Raw genomic sequence first — 14,939 nt, 5'->3', positions numbered from 1 at the left:
GTGAAACCGACCGGCCGGGCTTGGCTCCGCCGGCCGGACTACAGCCCCCAGCATCCCTTGGGGGGCTGCGACGTGAACAAACAGCGCGCCAGGCGGCGCATCATAAGAAGCCTGCAGGGGCCGAGTTCCCCGTCTTCCTTCTTTTCATTTTTTCTGCCCCACCTGAAACCTTCCTACTCTGCAGCACAGCGGCCGGGCTTGGCTTCGCCAGAACTCGCGGGTGAAACCGACCGGCCGGGCTTGGCTCCGCCGGCCGGACTACAGCCCCCAGCATCCCTTGGGGGGCTGCGACGTGAACAAACAGCGCGTTAGGCGGCGCATCATAAGAAGCCTGCAGGGGCCGAGTTCCCCGTCTTCCTTCTTTTCATTTTTGCTGCCCCACCTGAAACCTTCCTACTCTGCAGCACAGCGGCCGGGCTTGGCTCCGCCAGAACTCGCGGGTGAAACCGACCGGCCGGGCTTGGCTCCGCCGGCCGGACTACAGCCCCCAGCATCCCTTGGGGGGCTGCGATGTGAACAAACAGCGCGCCAGGCGGCGCATCATAAGAAGCCTGCAGGTCCCTCGTCCCGCGAGGACGCGCGCGGGACGTGCCGGACGAAGCCCGGACTAAGGGCGGACAGTCTGCGACAGTCCGAGACTGTCAGAGACTGGACTGGGCCAGTTATTCTGCCCGTAACTCTAAAGGTTAGGTCGCCTCTGGACACCCTTTTCCCTAACTGTGTACGATAAGAGGCTAAGTTGCTGGTGGGTTATTGGTATTGGGTCACGTTGGGTTTCCGTCTGCGCATAGCTCCTAAACGATTACTGTATTATTGCGCTATGCCCAGTAGAAAGCTATCTCCGATTAAGAATACAATGGACAACTATCTAGTCCAGGTGGTTGCTAAAATTAATAGTGAGAGGAGATCCTCACTTGGGGTGGGTTCACCTTCTAAATTACCCTCACCTATTGTCCTAGCACCAGACCCAGCCCAATCTCCTGACACAGATATTGGTAATTGCTCTACTGTACTAATTGACCCTGATGGTAACACTACTGTGGACCAAACAAACCGTGTAATGGAAGTTAGTGACAGTGAAGAAGAGATAGAAATACATATACAAGAAGAAAAGTCCCCTTCTCCAGCGCCTGTACCACGAGTTACTAGAGGAGTTAAAGGGGCTAGGAGGGGCCAACCAAAGCGTGGCGGGCTCCGATCAAGTCGGAAGAAGCCTGCCTCTCCAGTCAGTAACACTGTGGTTGAGGAAGCTGGGTCAATAGATGATGCTTCCATGTGGGTTTGATAGATATTAAGATCAAGGGAATTGTAAAGCCGTTGGTTAGCAGGATTGATAAGCTTACTAACGAGGTTAATCGACTAGGAGGCCTTTTGAGCAAAACTCTGGAAAAATTTGAGAAACTGCCTGAAGAGGTTATGAACAGGGCTGAATTAAAGATGGTAATCCCTAGATCCGAGGATGGTGGAGGTGTAGGTACGTTGACTAATCATCTTGAGGCACCACAGTTAGTTGAGGTAGAAGGTGGTCATGGGGCTGTACTCCCTCCAGTTGTCCCCCGGGCACAAGGATATGAGCAAGAATCAGTTGAGCTTATTGTTGAGGCTTCTCCCCTAATCCTTGTTTTGGCTAATGTCCATAAATTGGCCTCTGGTCAGGACGAATCCTCTACATCATTAATGTCCAAGGCCCTACACTGGCTAACTAATAATATGGTGATCACTCCCAGGGGTAGGCAACAGCTAGCAAAGGAATTAGTCACGGCCAGGCGGGTGGAGTGGATTGGAAGCAGTCCCAAAAAAATTAGCGGTGATTGTGTTATCTTGAACCTTTCAGACCCTGAGGTCTTATTTAACATACTGCCCAACCTCCTACCACCACAACGAAGATCCGCCGACATTATTCCACTTACCCTAGACTTCTTCTATTACCGGAGAGGGAAGGGGCCCAATCGGTGCACATTAAGAACTAAATGGAATGTGGTTTCTGTTAAGGGGAGTTGTGCTGTCAAACCCACTGAATGGGGTCTAGACCTTGAGAACAGGTACGCGGCCCTCTCCAATCTGGATGCCTGTGATTGACTCCCTGGGGGTGAAAGTCCTTTGCTACTACCGGAAATAGACCAGAATCTATATGCCTTGCCTGTCTATGGTAATGTGAATGATGATGATCAATCGATCCTTACAAGTGCTGCAGACCAGATAAACCCAGCAGCCCATACAGCGGATCAGTGCCCGCCAGGGGTGGGAAATTTAATTTCTTGGAATTTGGCTGGGCTGAGCTCTAAATTAGATTGTGGGGTCGGGCTTGGCTTTGTCAATTTATATGATGTCTGTTTATTCCAAGAGACTTGGGCCTGTGAACCTGTTTTTATGTAAGGTTATTTAAACTTCTCTGTACCAGCAATAAAGGGGTCAAAAGGTAGACCAATGGGGGGTCTTACAATCTGGGTTCGACAGACCCTTAAAGTTACCATTAAAACTATAGAGACTAGCCATAACGATATCCAGCTGATCAGGGTAACTGGTGCTACAGTGGGGGCACTTGATATATACAATGTATATGTTAGAAGTGCTAAAGGTGGTCGATCTGATGTTATAACTGCCTTGTCCAACTTCCTTGATACATTTTCCATTGGTAATAAAATTGTGATAGCAGGCGACCTTAACAGGACTTTTGAGCCTTTGGTTAGGTGTGAGTTATCTGTTGGTTCAGAAGAGGACTCCGAATGGGGTATTCCGGTGTTAGATCTGAAGCCAGTAACACGCTGGTCTGAAGACATCATAGATCTAAATGCTATGTGCCTAGAAAAAGGTCTAAGAGCCTTGAATGGCCGGACGGCCTCGGATAAAACCGGCTCTATGACCTTTGACAATGGAAGACACAGAAGTAGGATAGATTATGCTATTTGTAGCTTACTTTTGTGGCCATCTATTTGTGATATGGAGGTTGTCACGAGACCTGAGAGCGATCATAACCCCCTAAGCGTAGAGCACAAATGGTGGTCAGGGGGGTCAGATCTAATTTGTTCAAACGCTCTTGTTCCACCACTGGTTATCCCTGAAAATAACATGCGTAGGCTAAAATGGGCTAGTGTATTATCTAACCAACAGGCTATTGATACCATCAACTATGAAACTGACCAAGCTATATTAGCCATGGAAACAATTAGTGCTTCCCCCTCTGGTTTGGGTAAGGTGGTTGACATACATGAAACCCTTTTTGCTAAAATCAAAACATTCTTTCTGAAACCAGTAAGGAGTAATGTAGTTGGAGTTAAAAAAGATGCAAAATGGTTCAGTGCAGAATGTAGGGCAGCAAGTATATCATTGGGCCAGGCCATCAAAAAGAGGGAGGTTGAAACTATTCATATAGCCAGAAAGAGCTACAAAGCCAGCATTGTGAAAGCAAAAAGAGGGTGGGATGAGGCTCACTGGTGTAAATTGAAGAAAGCCAGCGATAGGAAGGATTCCAAAGCGTTTTGGAATATTGTTAAATGGGGCTGCGAAAGAGTTGAGGAATCGCCAAACAATAATGTGCCCCAGGAGGCTTGGGTAAAATTAGCTCGCAGTATGCTTCTAATATTCAGATTGCTGGTGAGGACAGTTTTACTATGTCTTTTCCACAGGGTAATCTTCTTAATGATAAAGAAATTATGATTGCTATAAAAGCTGTGAATAGAGGACGTGCCCCTGGTTCAGATGGCGTCCCTGCAGACATTTTTTTAAACGATGAGGAGCGGTGGGGTAAATATATCTACCTACTCATTAATTCCATTGCTAAGGGTGCTGAGGTCCCGGTTTCCTGGAGAGGAGCAGTGATCATTCCGGTGTACAAAAAGGGCGATCGAGCTCAGCCGAGCAACTATAGGCCAATAAGCCTGATCGACACCGTACAAAAAATAATCGGACGAGTGGTGGTAAATAGGCTCCTCGATTGGGCAGAAGAAAATAATATTTTATCACCCTTTCAAGCGGGATTTAGAAGGGCAACAAGCACGGTGGACCAAGTCTTTAGATTTCAATTGCTCCAATGGAAGACTGTGGTCCTGGGAGGAGGCAGCCTTTACACGACATTTGTCGATTTGAGGGCTGCATTCGACCTGGTGCCTCGGGCAAAATTGTGGCAAGTTCTGCATTGTCTGGGGGTCCCTGAGGATCTACTGACTATGGTAATGCGACTGCATGAGTCCACTTTTGCTAAAATACAGTGGGGCGGTTACAATAAGGTCACAGAGGAATTTCCTGTTGAAAGAGGGGTGCGACAGGGATGTTCAATGGCTCCAACCCTGTTTACTTTATACATAAATGGTGTAGTCCCACCTATGTTAGCAGCCCAAGTAGACGCTCCATCCCTTGCAGGTTTAAAAATCCCCATACTAATGTTTGCGGACGATACGTTAATCTTGTCCAAAACTCCTAGTGGTTTACAACATGCCTTGACCATCTTTGAGTCCTTTTGCGGGGACCATGGGTTGGAGGTGAACGCCACTAAAACTAAGCTTATGACCTTTAAGCCTCATTCAAGCTTTAAATCTAAGATTCTAATGAGTGGACGACCCCTTGAGGTGGTCAACTCATTTACATACTTGGGAATTCTTATTGCAGACAATAGTAAGTGGAGTCAGCATATAAATATTGCTACTCTCCGACACAAGCAAATATCGGGTGCAATTAATTTGGAACATATGAAGTCTTTGACCAAACCCGTTAAGCCAGCTCTGCTGGTATATGAAGCTAAGGCTATAGGGTCTGCACTATATGGAGCTGAGATGTGGGGTAATGAAAAGTTGAACTCGTTACAAGGGTCGGAGAACACATTTCTAAGGTTACTTACTGGTACCCCGAAAAGTACCCCACTTCTACCATTAAGATATGAGCTCGGTAGGAAACAAATTAAGGATATAGCCAGATTACGACCAATCTTATATTGGCGTAGACTTTGGACTACCCCTGAGCTCGCGCATTATGCTGAAGGCTTTATTGATGTCATCAAAGCAGACTGCTTCCACAAAATTAGCTGGCTGAAGTCATTAAAGACTACATTGTTCGAGCTTGGGTTAAGTTCCCTATGGTCTGACCCTCTAGGTGCATTATTTCCTTCTAAAACAGTTCTTAAAAATATATTTTGGGAATACATTGCGAACAGGAGCCTATGTAATGTAACCAATGGGTCTATGTCTGAGGGTTTCCTTGAGGTAAAAATTTACCCGGTTTTGGAGTTATACTGGGATGTTATCCCTAAACCGGGTGCTAGGAAGCTCTTATTTTAATTAAGAGCTGGAGCCCTTCCCTTAAGAACATTGACAGCCAAATGGGGCTCTGGGGGGTGCGATATCTGCCCCTCATGTGGAATAGGGAAGGAAACTCTTGGTCATTTTTTGTTTTCCTGCAAAGCATACTGCGCCCCAAGACTGGTATGGTTAGCACCTATGTGTAGGAATCTAGGAACTACTTGCAGTTTGGTTGCATTGCGCATTATCAGCTCAAGCCCTCTTTTATGGATAATGATAGCCACAGCAAAATATACTTCTTGGGCTTGGATGATACGGCAGAGACTGCTAGATAATTGACTATTCTCTCTATGTAAAATCTGTTTTTATGAAATTGTTCTCTAATAAGTCTGGAAATTATACAGGGACTGCTAGTTAGTTAACTATTCCCTGTATATAGTTTTTGTTCTTGTGCATTTGATACCATCACAGAGACTGCTAGTCATTTGATTATTCTCTGTTTGTAAAATTGGCTCTTATTACCCTGCTTTTATAATTTTTAGTCTAAATGAGAAACCTGGTATTTTTATAGAGACTGCTAGTTTATTGACTATTCTCTGTATGTAATCTTTTGTATCACGGAAAATTATATTGCAGCTTTTCTGAATTGTAATTATCTTTTTTAATATATTAACTAAATCCCTTTTCTCTAAAAATATTTTATCATACTGTGAGAATTCTTTTACCTGAACACATTTTTATGGTTCAAATTGGTGCTTTGGTATTGTTTGTAAATTTAATTCTATCTTAATTCTGTAATAACTGTGTGTGTCATGCTTTTATGAGTAATTACTCGAATAAAGCACTTTTTGAATTTGAATTTGAATATATTGGAGCAGCAGAGACAAATAAATGCAATACATGTACTTCATATTCACATTATTGTCTGTTCCCATGGTATTTCTGCATTTAATCCATTAACTGCTGTCCCCAATAAGAAAATCCAGTATACTTCCCACAGTTTTCTAATCTTGTCTTGGTCACATCCTGTCTTCGGGTGAATCCTTTCCAGGACATACCAAGACATATTGGCGGGTGCGTGGTTCCGTTCTAAATAGTGGGTGACCATATGGGCTGTCAGCTTTCGTGTCCTAATCGCGGACCGATGTTCGGTCAACCTGACATGTAACGCCCGACCTGTTTGTCCCACGTATCCTTTCTGACAGGGACAAATTATTAAATAAATTACATTAGAACTTCTGCAGTTATTGAGATCCTGAGGTTTGATCAATTGTTTATTGAACTGCAAAGTAGGACCTTGTAGAGCTGTGTCACACGATTTGCAGTTCAAACAACTGTAGGTTCCTTAAACTGGTTGCATATTGATAAGGGATTGCTGACCACCTAAAATTTTTGGTGTCATGCGTGATCTTACAATGTGATCTTTCAATGATTTATTCCTTTTATATGCAAACATGGGTTTAGGCAACTGGTCTTCTTTAGGGATATTCACATTAAGAATGTGCCAATTGGCACCTACTGTTTGTCTAATTCTTTCGTTAAGGACTGAATGCTTAGTAATGAACACTAAATTCGGGACTTTTTTGTCTGAGCTTGGCTCCAAAAGCTGCTGGCGATCATAGAAGCAAGCCCGCTTGTATGAATCTCGTATTATTTTCTTTGGATAGCCTCGAGCCAAAAATTTAGACTTCATCATTATTGATTTGTCATCGTAATCTGATAAATTTGTGCAGTTGCGTCTTAAGCGCAAAAATTCACCAAATGGGACACTGTTCTTCTGTATAGTAGGGTGATAACTATCATAATGGAGTAACGTGTTCCTTGCTGTGGGCTTAACAAATAAATCCGCAGCAAGGACCCCATCTTGATGTTTAATTGTGACATCCAGGTACTCCACCTGTTTGTTGTCTGCATGGTGAGTAAACCTGATGTTCTGGTCGCACAAATTTATCCATTGAAGGAATTGGTCAAGGTTGTCTTCATTATCAATCCAAACAAAGAACACGTCATCTTTGTATCGCGACCAATGGGTCACAGATTCATAGAATGCTGTTACTTCGTTGAAAATGAATTGGTTCTCAAACTGACACATGTAAATGTTGGCAATTGTTGGAGCGCATGAGGCACCTATGCTAACTCCATGTTGTTGTTTAAAAAGATTGCCATTGAATTCAAAAATATTGTCCAACAGGACAATCTTCAAACATTGTAGGACAAAAATGGTAGGGCATGTTATATTATATTTCTGCATAAACCAATGAGTGGCTTCGAGGGCTCCCATGATGGGGATTTTACTGTATAAAGCCTCTATATCCATGGTGACTAACAGCTGGGCAGTGTCACAATAGTCCACATTTTCTACCTGATGGGTGATGTGTCTGGTATCCTGTATGTATCCCGGGATACGGAAAATGTGTGGACATAGAATAGCATCTATATATTTAGCCAATGGCTCCGTAACTGAGCCAATTGTTGTCACTATGGGTCTAAATGGTAGAAATGTTTTTATGCACCTTAGGTATTCCATAGATGCTAGCAAGTTTCGGATTAATTACATTTAGGTATTCCCTTTCTTTTTTGCAGATTTCACCATTCCTCAAAGCTTTGTCTGTTAATTTTTTGATTTTGGTCTTTATCGAGTATCACTCAACATCTCTTCCATTTTAGTGATATAACTCGATTTATCATATACTACAATCCCCCCACCCTTATCACATGCCTTCACTGTGAGGTTCTTATCTGCCTTGATGTCATTTAGAGCCTTATATTGAGCTGAGGTGAGATTGAATGGCGTTTTGGGAGTGAAATTGGTGATATTTGTGAATTTATCACACATTATCTGTTCGAATATGGCGACCTGGGGTGGTAATTGATCTACTGTGGGTGTGACAACCGTTTTGGGTCTTAAGCCAGATCGATTCACCTCCTCTGAATTCTCTTCCTGTCCTAGAAAGAAGAATTTGAGTCTGACTTTACGTAGAAAGGATTGCAGATCTCTAAAAAAATCTAATTTATTCAATTCAGAGTATGGTGTAAATGTAAGGCCTTTAGATAGAACAGAGATAGTATCTACTGTTAAATTTTTCTTACTGAGGTTAAATATTGACAATGGTTCTAATTTCTCCAGTATCTGTTGTTTCTCGTTTCCAAATATTGGTTGTACATCATGGGGTGATGTGCTAGAAATTGGCTGAAATCCTGTTGAGGGGCATTCTGGAAGCGAGGTTGATTTTGTGGCCTCCAGTTGCCACGTCTCATCTGGCGGTTCCCTAAAAAAGGTGGCCTATTTTGATATCTGGTATTGGGTCTACGATTTTGATAACTGCCTTCATAGTAAACTCCGTCACTGTCAGAACCAGATGATTCGGAGAAAGTATTAGTTCTTTTGCCATATCTGGTTTGTCTATTTCCCCAGTTGTCTGTGGGACCTTCAGAATTAGTGAAAAAATGGTCTGAGAAGGTAAAATTCAGTTCAGTTGGACAAGGCTGCAGGAGTTATCTAAAGAGGGAGCTTCATTGGATAGCCTTGGTTCGGAACCATGGTTAAGATGTCTACCTGTAGACGGTAGGCTCAATTATGAGTTTAGCAGTCCTCGAGCAGGCTGCCATGCCACCGCCCTGCTCCAGGACCATCATACTGGGCTGCCGTCTGCCAGATTACACTTTTTTTGTGGTCTGGTTGGCTGGCTGCATGGCAGTCCTGTTGCAGTGCCTTTCAAAGGCACCTATGTATGCCTTATAATGGCACCATGCCAGGACCGCCACAGCACATTCCAGCACAGCATTGACTGTGAAGTCCATGCCATGCTGAAACTGGGAGTGTATGCACACAGGGGGGCACAACATGCATCCTCCTGCATTCACACCCATGCATGAGGAACAAGGGTCCCTGTAGGGCCCCCTTTGTTTCATGACTGGCAGCAGTTTCATGGAGGAAGAATCTCCTTGACACCGCTGGCAGACCTGAAACTCGTAATATACATGGCAGTGCCACAGAGCCAAAATCAGTGTATTATGAGCTCCTGACTGCTGCTGCAGGACCACCCGGGAATGTGGAAAGATCTAATACCCGGTCGAACAGTGAATGCGTTGGTGACTGGATCGCCTACGCTACACCCCACGAGTCTGGCAGTCTTCGGGCCGCCAGACTCATAATCATAATAACCCTTAGCATAGATAGGGAGATTAATTGTCCTGTTGAATCTGTGAAGCTATTCCAAGATGGCAGCTACTCCTACTGATTATAGATGAGAAATTATAAGGGTGTGCTTTCTAGTCGATCTAAGTGACATTGCCGCAAACTATGAGTTGTTTTTACACATGTATATGCGTTTATGGTTGAATGGCAAAACTTTATGGTATTTGGTAGTGGTTTTGTCCCTTGTGGCTGCTTTTATTGTAGGCAGGCGGTGCATATGGTTACTGGATGTATTGATTTAAGTACTTTTGATTCATTAGTTTGTTTGTGTCAGTACTTACAGGATTTACTTCTTCACAAGTCCTGAGGATGGTCTCACGGACCCAGAGGGCCATTGAAGACTGAAGACTGAAACTTCTACACAACATCCCCCTTAACTTGATTCATCACAATTTGTATTTTGTTAAGTCCTATTCTTGCGAGTATTTGAATAACTGATTCATTGGGACCAAAAATCCCGACTGTGGCAGAAGGACACCATGAATGACCGCCGGTAGCGGGCAGAGCTGGTAAAAATCCATCAGCGGCAGTCGGATTTGTGGCAGAAACACACTTAACCGCTTCCAGGCCAGCGGAGTGAACGCACGGAAAATTAGGATTCCCCCGATGTGACAGCGGTATGTGCCGCTGTTTCCGACCACGGCGTGATAAACTGGAGAGCCAGCGGAAGGACTGTTGCATACCCACAGCCGAGGACACTCCGTGACAAATATGGCGTACGGCAAAAAAAACACACCACAAGGCACCAAGTGCACACATCAAATTAGCTCTGCCCCCAAAAACAACTAACACATCCCAATGACACACCCCGATGGCAACTTCAAAAGTACAAATCCCAGGACAACTCATACTACACACCGGACAGCAATAACCTATTGTGACACACCCACATAGCTGAGTATGAAACCAGCCCCTTCCCTAACCAGAATCCTTTGCACTACTCCAGCTCTGAAGTAACCAAATCCTGCAGCACATTGAATACATTGGATAGGCAAAACACCACACATCTCACCAGCACCACAACCCCCCCACACACACACCACCCCCACCACTCTCACAACTGCACCTCAAAACATTTCCACATCACACACCATGGCACAAAAGAAAATGCCCAAATTCACAGAGAGTGAGTTGTCAGTCATGTAGATGAGATACTCAGAGTAGAACTACAATTGTTTGTTCACCTGGTCCAACAGACACCATTAGCCACAAGAGCACAAATGTGGAAAAGGATAGTCGACAAGGTCAATGCAGTAGGTATCACTCCACGCTCCAAGCAGGAAATCATAAAGCGGTGGCATGACCTCAAGAGGGTGGTAAAACAGAAGAAGAACTGTAAGTATGGGTGAATTTTGCGGATCTGCGGTCCGCGAATTCACGCAAAATCGCAAAAAAGTCAGCGAATTCGTGGATTTTCCAGCGAAATTGCATATTTTTTTGTGATTTCTATCTACTCAACTGGAGAACTTTCTACTGGCTAATCAGTAAGTGCTACCTCGTTGGGTAAATGAATAGTGCTTTTCCTACACTGCAGCTGCGTAAAAAGGGCCAGAAGATTTATCTCCACTGACCATGTGTGCCTGTAACTTTGCCACCGCGTCCCTTGAGTGAGCTTTCCATCATAGTTGGGAAAGGGCGGGAAGACGTTTGATACTGCTAGTGTGTGGTGCGGGGCTTCTATGTGTGTCAACATGCCTCTTGTGTATAAAGAGTCAGAGAGCAAGCAGGGCAGCAGGTGAGGAGAAAGCAGCCTCCTGGTCACAGGAACTACACGGGGATTGCGCTCGAGAAACTCACGGATTCAAAGACCTCCCTCGAGTATTACAGCTAATTTTCGACGGCAGATATGGGGTTAAAGCACACTTGCCCAGCCTCGACCGTACTCACTAATGTTTTGGGCTGATTAATACATTACTGAATTTGAGCGTCAACTCGGGCAACTGCTTTATTTATATCTGTAAGTGCTTCCTGTTGAGGTTTAATTTTTGTGACAGGAGCCTCGTGCCAGAATGAATCCTGCCCTGCATAGTTATCCACGAAGATGCCACCATTTTGAGCAATACCTCTACTCAACTGGAGTACTTTCTACTGGCTAATCAGTAAGTGCTACCTCGTTGGGTAAATGATAGTGCTTTTCCTACACTGCAGCTGTGTAAAGGGCCAGACGATTTGTCTCCACTGACCATGTGTGCCTGTAACTTGCCACCGCGCCAAAATACGCTGAGGTCCCTTGAGTGAGCTGTCCATCATAGTTGGGAAAGGGCGGGAAGATGTTTGATACCGCTAGTGTGTGGTGCGGGGCTTCTATGCGTGTCAACATGCCTTGTGTATAAAGGGTCAGAGAACAAGCAGGGCAGCAGGTGAGGAGAAAGCAGCCTCCTGGTCACAGGAACAGGGATCGGGCTCGAGAAACTCAGGGATGCAAAGACCTCCCTTGAAGCTAACTTTGTAACCATTTTAGAATGGCAAGCACTCTGGCAGCTTGCTGGCGCCATTCTAAAATGGTTACAAAGTTAGCTTCAACTCAAGCACCTGCCTTAACTGTGCTTCCTGTGGGCCGCTCGCGAATTCACACATTTTTCAGCAATTTTGCGAGATTCGCGGATCGCGAAATTGCCGAAAATTCGCAAATTTCGCGAGCGGAGCGGATTTTGCGCCCATACTTAAAGAACTGTCTCAGATGACTGCAGTAGCCCTCCCATTCCACCAAAAACATTCACTACATGGGAGGAGAAGGTGCTTGCCATACTGCATCCAGAGAGTCTCAAAGGAATACCAGGGGGAGTGCAGGCTGCTAAGGACAAACTAATGTATACCATTATACTACTATGTACTGTCTTGCACAACTACAAAGCTACATCTCCTAGGCCCAAGTCCATTCATATGCCCCAAATACCCAACACAGGTCTCACAGATGTAACATCCACACCATCTAAATCACCCCAAAGGTAGCCTGCAACATTCCCAGGGTTGCATGTGTACAGACCGCCATCACTACAACTCCAACCAGGCCCCCTGTCCCACCCCTGAGCAGCATGGAGCTCACCCCCCACCCAGAAGCATGTAGCAACCATTGGATTACAACAAATAAACGTACAAGTAGGTAGCCATCTTCCTAGGGAGGGTAGTTTGGGGGTGTGAGTCCAGCCCCACAACTCCCGCATGCCCCCTGTCCCACCCCTGAGCAGGATGGAGCACTCAAACACATTGCCAGAAGCATGTGTCAGTCATTGCATTGTTCACATTCACCTAACAGGTAGGTAGCCATCTTCCAAGGGAGGGCTGTTTGGGGGTGTGAGGCCTGTACTACAACTCCCACCAGGCACCCCTGTCCCACCCCTGAGCAGGATGGAGCACACCGCCCACCCAGAAGCATGTGATAGCCTTTGGATTATAACAAATAAACATACAGGTAGGTAGCCATCTTCCCTGGGAGGGCCATTTGGTGGGGTGAGTCCTGTCCCACAACTCCCACAGGCCCCCTTTCCCAAAGTCCAGCAAGATGGAGCACTCCCCCACCCTCAGAAGCATGTTACAGCCATTGCATTGCTCACTCTCATCTAACAGGTAGGTAGCCACCTTAACAGGGAGGGGTGTTTAATGATGGGGGGCCAGCACTACAACTCCCACCAGGCCCCAATGTCCCACCGCTGAGCATGTAGCACTCTTCTCCCACCCATAAGTATATGGCAGCCATTACATTCCTTTCATCAAACTAGCAGGTAGGTAGACATCTTCCTAGGGAGAGGTGTTTGAGGGTGTGAGTCGTGTCCCACAACTCCCAACAGGCCCTCTGGCTCACCCATGAGCAGGATGGATCACACCCACCAAGCCAGGAGCATGTGGCAGCCATTATATGGTTCAACTTCACCTAACAGGTAGGTAGCTATCTTCCCAGGGAGGGCTGACGGTTGTTGGGGGGCCTGCAATACAACTCTTACCAGGCCCCCTGTCCTACCAATGAGCAGGATGGAGCTCACCCCCCACCCAGAAGCATGTAGCAGCCATTGGATTAAAACAAACGTGCAGGTAGGTAGCCAAATTCCCAGGGAGGGCAGTTTGGTGGTGTGAGTCCTGCCCCACAACTCCCACCAGACCCCCTGTCCCACCCATGAGCAGGATGGAGCACACCTACCCAGCCAGAAGCATGTTGCAGCCATTGCATGGTTCACCTCCACCTAACAGGTAGCCATATTCCCAGGGAGGGCTATTTGGGGGTGTGAATCCCGCCCCACAACTGCCACCAGGCCCCCTGTCTCCCCCATGAGCAGGATGGAGCACTCAAACACACACCCAGAGAGATATGTCAGAAATTCCACCCCAATGTGACAAAAGAACAGGTAAGTAGACAGAGCATGCATCCCACCATTCCTCTCAAAAAGCATGGTGCCATATGACAACACCAGCCCTCCAATCCCACCAAAATTGACTCAGGTACAATAAAAATTACAGTGTGCAGACAGCTAAGCGTATGTAACTGTCACAGAAACAAAAGTGTGACTCACCAAATCCCAGGTTGGGGAAAATCAGGGCACAAACATGCACAGCACTGAATGCTATCTGTAAGTTGAATGGGGGCTGAGCTTAAAGGACTGTATGAAAACAAAGCAAGCATGGTCTGTAGAACAAATACATCAAAGCACAGGGCATGGCAAAGTATGCATTTAATGACAATGGCTAGTTCGTGCACAGATGTAACGCCTGCCATGCAGATTAATCAGCAAAGATGCTTCACATCAAGTTATTGTGCTGCTAGTTGTCAGATGACAACATGTCCTTGTAATCATAAAATCTGCACGTAGGGCAAGGCACCCATTGACATGTCACACCATGGAAAAATCATGTATGTACCTCCACATCATGTCATGAAGAACATTACTGTGCAGTCATACAATGTGAGAACTAGTAAACTGTTATTTGCATAGGCTGGAAATAAGAAACATTGAACACCAAGCTTGAGGGGTGCACTTCAATGGCCATTTCCACTCTGTTCCACAGGTGACCAAGAACTGACTGCAGAGGATGACAACTCCAACCTGCAGAGCCAGTCTCCAGCCCATGAACCTGGACTCTCTGATGATGACTCCCTGGATTTTGAGGATGCAGAGCAAGAAGCCGGCCCATCTGGCATTCCAGGGCGCAACAGGTCCCAGGACCCCACTGTACCCACCACCTCCTCTACCTCAGCAACAACAACGCTGACCCCTGCTGTAACGACCTGTGTGGCCACCACCACCAGTGCTGCCTGCAACACTTTCCCTGCCCCAGAGGTTTGCCACCCAACCCCACCAACTGAGGAAGGCAAGGAGAGTAGGTGGGTATGTACGGTGGTGAGGCAACAAGTCCGTGATAGCAAGGCATGTGGGAGGGCAAGGGGGAGTATAAGCCAACCTGACACTGGGGCCAAAGCCCTGAATATCATCACCTTGGGGCCTATGAACAGGCCCAGGGGCAAATGGGCCAGGCTCAGGAGGATTTTCATGAGCTCCCCCTGCTGCTGAGGTCCATCG

The sequence above is a fragment of the Lissotriton helveticus genome, chromosome 2_2, assembly GCF_964261635.1.
Source record: "Lissotriton helveticus chromosome 2_2, aLisHel1.1, whole genome shotgun sequence".
Taxonomy (NCBI): domain Eukaryota; kingdom Metazoa; phylum Chordata; class Amphibia; order Caudata; family Salamandridae; genus Lissotriton; species Lissotriton helveticus.
This window is presented reverse-complemented; position numbering follows the sequence as displayed.